Source organism: Halictus rubicundus, unplaced genomic scaffold, assembly GCF_050948215.1.
Source record: "Halictus rubicundus isolate RS-2024b unplaced genomic scaffold, iyHalRubi1_principal scaffold0189, whole genome shotgun sequence".
Lineage (NCBI taxonomy): Eukaryota > Metazoa > Arthropoda > Insecta > Hymenoptera > Halictidae > Halictus > Halictus rubicundus.
In genome coordinates this window covers 199050-205730 of record NW_027488730.1, presented here as the reverse complement: position 1 = coordinate 205730, position 6681 = coordinate 199050, and positions in this window count along the sequence as shown.

Genomic DNA, 6681 nt, shown 5'->3' with positions numbered 1-6681 from the left:
CCTCTATCCTATTCTATCCTCTTATCGTATCCAATCCTCTATCCTATACTCAATCCAATCCTATACTCTATCCTATCCTAGCCTCTATCGTATCCTATCCTCTATGCTATCCTATCCTCTATCCTATCCTATCCTCTATCATATCCTATCCTCTATCGTATCCTACTCTCTATCCTATCCAATCCTCTATCCTATCCTCTATCCCATCCAATCTTCTATCCTATCCAATCCTCTATCCTATCCTCAATCCTATCCTATCCTCATTCCTATCATATCCTCAATTGTATCCTATATTCTATCCTATAGTATCCTCAATCCTATCCAATCCTCTATCCTATCCTCAATCTTGTCCTATCCTCTATTATATCCTATCCTCTATGCTATCCTATCCTATTTCCTATTCTATATGCTATCCTATCCTATTCTCAATCCTGTCCTATACTCTATCCTATCCTATCCTCTATCGTATGCTCTATCCTATCGTATCCTCTATCTTATCCTCAATCCTATCCTATCCACTATGCTATCCTATCCTCTATCCTATTCTATCCTCTATCCTATCCTATCCTCAATCCAATCCTATACTCTATCCTATCCTATCCTCTATCCTATCCTATACTCTATCCAATCCAATCCCCTATCTTATCCTCTATCCTATCCTATCCTCTATCCTATCCTATCCTCAATCCTATCCTATCCTCAATCCTATCCTATCCTCTATCCTATCCTTTCCTCTATCCTATCCTATCCTCTATCCTATCCTATTCTCAATCCTGTCCTATACTCTATCCTATCCTATCCTCTATCGTGTGCTCTATCCTATCGTATCCTCTATCTTATCCTCAATCCTATCCTATCCACTATGCTATCCTATCCTCTATCCTATTCAATCCTCTATCCTATCCTATCCTCAATCCAATCCTATACTCTATCCTCTCCTATCCTCTATCCTATCCTATACTCTATCCAATCCAATCCCCTATCTTATCCTCTATCCTATCCTATCCTCTATCCTATCCTATCCTCAATCCTATCCTATCCTCAATCCTATCCTATCCTCTATCCTATCCTTTCCTCTATCCTATCCTATCCTCTATCCTATCCTATCCTCAATCCTATCCTATCCTCTATCCTATAGTATCCTCTATCCTATCCTATCCTCTATCCTATCCTATCCTCAATCCTATCCTATCCTCAATCCTATCCTATCCTCAATCCTATCCTATCCTCTATCCAATCCTATCCTCAATCCTATCCTATCCGCATTCCTATCCTATCCTCAACCCTATCCTATCCTCTATCCTATCCTATCCTCAATCCTATCCTATCCTCTCTCCTATTCTATCCTCTTATCGTATCCTATCCTCTATCCTATCCTCCATCCTATTCTATCCTCTATCATATCCTATCCTCTTTCCTATCCTATCCTCTATCATATCCTATCCTCAATCCTATCCTATCCTCTATCCTATCTTCTCGACTATCCTATCCTATCCTCTATCCTATTCTATCCTCAATCCTATCCTATCCTCTATCCTATTCTATTCTCTTATCGTATCCTATCCTCTATCCTATCCTCCATCCTATTCTATCCTCTATCATATCCTACCCTCTTTCCTATCCTATCCTCTATCCTATCCTATCCTCTATCCTATCTTATCCTCTATCCTATTCTATCCTCTTATCGTATCCTATCCTCTATCCTATCCTCCATCCTATTCTAATCCTCTATCCTATCCTATCCTCTATCCTATCTTATCCTCTATCCTATCCTGTCCTCTATTCTATCCTATCCTCTATCTTATCCTATCCACTATGCTATCTTATCCTCTATCCTATCCTATCCTCTATCATATCCTAGCCTCTATCGTATCCTATCTTCTATCCTGTCCAATCCTCTATCCTATCCAATCCTCTATCCTATCCTCAATCTTGTCCTATCCTCTATTATATCCTATCCTCTATGCTATCCTATCCTATTTCCTATTCCATCTGCTATCCTATCCTATTCTCAATCCTGTCCTATACTCTATCCTATCCTATCCTCTATCGTATGCTCTATCCTATCGTATCCTCTATCTTATCCTCAATCCTATCCTATCCACTATGCTATCCTATCCTCTATCCTATTCTATCCTCTATCCTATCCTATCCTCAATCCAATTGTATACTCTATCCTATCCTATCCTCTATCCTATCCTATACTCTATCCAATCCAATCCCCTATCTTATCCTCTATCCTATCCTATCCTCTATCCTATCCTATCCTCAATCCTATCCTATCCTCAATCCTATCCTATCCTCTATCCTATCCTTTCCTCTATCCTATCCTATCCTCTATCCTATCCTATCCTCAATCCTATCCTATCCTCTATCCTATAGTATCCTCTATCCTATCCTATCCTCTATCCTATCCTATCCTCAATCCTATCCTATCGTCAATCCTATCCTATCCTCAATCCTATCCTATCCTCTATCCAATCCTATCCTCAATCCTATCCTATCCGCATTCCTATCCTATCCTCAACCCTATCCTATCCTCTATCCTATCCTATCCTCAATCCTATCCTATCCTCTCTCCTATTCTATCCTCTTATCGTATCCTATCCTCTATCCTATCCTCCATCCTATTCTATCCTCTATCATATCCTATCCTCTTTCCTATCCTATCCTCTATCATATCCTATCCTCAATCCTATCCTATCCTCTATCCTATCTTCTCGACTATCCTATCCTATCCTCTATCCTATCCTATCCTCAATCCTATCCTATCCTCTATCCTATTCTATCCTCTTATCGTATCCTATCCTCTATCCTATCCTCCATCCTATTCTATCCTCTATCATATCCTACCCTCTTTCCTATCCTATCCTCTATCCTATCCTATCCTCTATCCTATCTTATCCTCTATCCTATCCTGTCCTCTATCCTATCCTATCCTCTATCCTATCTTATCCTCTATCCTATCCTGTCCTCTATTCTATCCTATCCTCTATCTTATCCTATCCACTATGCTATCTTATCCTCTATCCTATCCTATCCTCTATCATATCCTAGCCTCTATCGTATCCTATCTTCTATCCTGTCCAATCCTCTATCCTATCCAATCCTCTATCCTATACTCAATCCTATCCTATCCTCTATCCTATCCTATCCTCTATGCTATCCTATCCTCTATCCTATCCTCAATCCTATCCTATCCTCTATCCTATCCTATCCTCTATCCTATCCTATCCTCAATCCTATCCTATCCTCTATCCTATTCTATCCTCTTATCGTATCCTATCCTCTATCCTATCCTCCATCCTATTCTATCCTCTATCCTATCCTATCCTCTATCCTATCTTATCCTCTATCCTATCCTGTCCTCTATTCTATCCTATTCCTCTATCTTATCCTATCCACTATGCTATCTTATCCTCTATCCTATCCTATCCTCTATCATATCCTATCCTATCCTCTATCGTATACTCTATCCTATCCTATCCACTATCCCATCCAATCCTCAATCCTATCCTATCCTCTATCATATCCTAGCCTCTATCGTATCCTATCTTCTATCCTGTCCAATCCTCTATCCTATCCAATCCTCTATCCTATACTCAATCCTATCCTATCCTCTATCCTATCCTATCCTCTATGCTATCCTATCCTCTATCCTATCCTCAATCCTATCCTATCCTCTATCCTATTCTATCCTCTATGCTATCCTATCCTCTATCCTATTCTATCCTCTATCCTATCTATCCTCATTCCAATCATATCCTCCATCCTATCCTATCCTCTATCGTATACCCTATCTTATCCTATTCTCTATCCTATCCAATCCCCTATCCTATCCAATCCCCTATCCAATCCTCTATCCTATCCAATGCTCTATCCTATCCTCAATCCTGTCCTATCCTCTATCCTATCCTATCCTCTATGCTATCCTATCCTCTTTCCTATTCTATCCTTTATCCTATCCTATCCTCTATCCTATTCTATCCTCTATCCTATCCTATCCTCAATCCAATCCTATACTCTATCCTATCCTATCCTCTATCCTATCCTATCCTCATTCCTATCCTATCCTCAATCCTATCCAATAATCTATCCTATAGTATCCTCAATCCTATCCTATCCTCTATCCTATCCTATCCTCTATCCAATCCTATCCTCTATCCTATCCTATCCGCAATCCTATCCTATCCTCATTCCTATCCTATCCTCAATCCTATCCTATAATCTATCCTATAGTATCCTCAATCCTATCCTATCCTCTATCCTATCCTATCCGATCCTCTATCCAATCCTATCCTCAATCCTGTCATATCCTCATTCCTATCCTATCCTCAATGTTCGATTTCACGTATTTTTCCGAGGCCCTTTTCCGATTATTTGCTGTCCTTCGTTTACTTAGAAGAATGCTTAGTCCTCGAAATGTCGAAAACGTGCACTCGAGGGTTTAAGCTGACAGCATTGGAAAAGTGGCCATAAAGTCAATTCGTTAGACTCTCGTTTCGAGTACCGATCGCGAGGTACGCGAGGGTCCCGAATTCGGACTACAACGGGCCGTTGTCCGTAGCACGCAGCGGCCAAGGAAACGCAGTCCTTGCGTCGCATCGCCAGGCCTCACAGGTCATATTTCACAAGGGCACCTGGGTTGTGTCTATCGAGACACGCTCGGGTTCGAGCCTAAGATCGCATCCCCTTGGTTTCGTGAGCGTACTCAGACCAAGGGGGTAATAAACCACGTTCGGCCCACTTGGGCCAGCCAGCACGCGGGCCACGCAGGCCATAAATTTCGAAGGCCACTCAGGCCGAAAAACAGACGCGCTGTTCCGAGGTCCTTAAAACGCGCATTTTTCGAGATTTCCCATTTTCGGCTGAGGAGGAGCTTCCACCTCCACCACGAGAAGAAGACCCTCCTCCTACAGCCTAAGTGACGAATGGGGTGCTTTTTCCCCCAAAATTGGGCCTATGCCTACGAATTTCCTCGTTACACGAGTTAACGAGAGAGCGGACCTCGGAACAGCAACCTCAGAATCATCCGCGCATCTGAAGCATTCAGAACCCTCAGAATCATCCGCGCATCTTAAGCAAACAGAACACAGAAACACTCGCGCATCTACACGATTTTTAAAACGCACATAGTCCGTCAATTTCCACACTGCGACCACTGTTCCTAATATAACCAATCACCTAAGGTTAATTCGGCAGGTGATAGTGCCGTGTATTGTTTGAAAATAAACGAACATTGTCACAAAACTCGCATTTATTAAACACACCGACACAAAACATTTCATGGTCCTTCGAGCCGGATCAGTGATCTAGTGGAGTGTGTGTAAAACGGACATTCACGAGATTTGTCAGCCTTGACGATCTCCATCTCTTCGGGGAAGCCACATCAGTGACATCGGGGAACCAACGTCCTCCTGGCAGCAAGCGGACCGGAGGCGTTCACAGCATCCCAGTACTGTTGTTGGCGACACATCTTCCGGGAGATCAACAAACACTGGGGACCTGAGTTCCAGCCTGCTGATTCTCCAGGATCAAGGAACCAGGAACGAGACAGCGAAAGAAGTCATCGGCAAGGTAGGCTTGTCAATTTCGCACACAATCAAATCCTTTCTTATATCGTACTTCCTTTCTGTCTCGATTTCACAAAATGGCGTCCTCAAGCAAACAAACGATCGACAAAAACGAACAAATCGGTTCATTACGCAATAAGTGTAGATTTTTCAAAGGCCAAATCACCGTCCTGAACAACTTTGTTGCGTGTTATAAAGATTCTCCGTTAGAACGCATAAAACTTCGCGAAAGAATCGGCCGGTTAAGAGATCTATTTTCTAAATTCAATCAGCATCAAGACGAGCTTGCAATGCTGTCCGATGATTATGAGGAATTAGATAAGCAACGAGAACAGGTAACCGAGAATTATGACAACGCCATTGCGTCAGCGATTCAATTACAAGAATCTTTCGCGACAAACACAAAAATCACGCTTTCTGAAAACAATCACGACGAATCAAAGATTATTCAGGTCAATTTGCCAAAGATAGATTTACCAAAATTCGACGGGCGAATTGAACACTGGGTAACATTTAAGGACGCGTTTCAAACAATGATTCACACACATACCGGGTTAAGCAATATACAAAAATTAAATTACTTGAAGTTATCCTTATCGGGAAGGGCCGAAATCGCAATCGGCGCATTCACGATAAGTGATGAAAACTACGAAGCCGCTTGGAAGCACTTAACCGAAATCTACGACAATAAACGCGCATTGGTACTTCGACACGCGGCTCTTTTACGCGACACACCCGCGATGTCAAACGATTCATCAGAATCAATTCGTGATCTTGCAAACTACATGCAACTTCACATTCGATCACTCGAAGCGTTAGGACGGAAAAAGGAAGATATCGCGAATGATCTTCTAACTAGCATCCTCATTTCGCGTATGGGCAAGGAAACGCGGAAAACGTGGGAACGCACGTTATCCGATACCGAAGTGCCCAAAATTGATGATATTTTCAAGTTCTTGCATATGGCATCACATCAATGCAAGGATTATGAAACCGTATCGTACAATAATCACCAGAGACAAGAAAACACACATCAAAAATCACACTCTAACAATAATCGCGCAAAATACAATCCACCTAAACGTAATTCGCCACTGCCTTCGCCAAG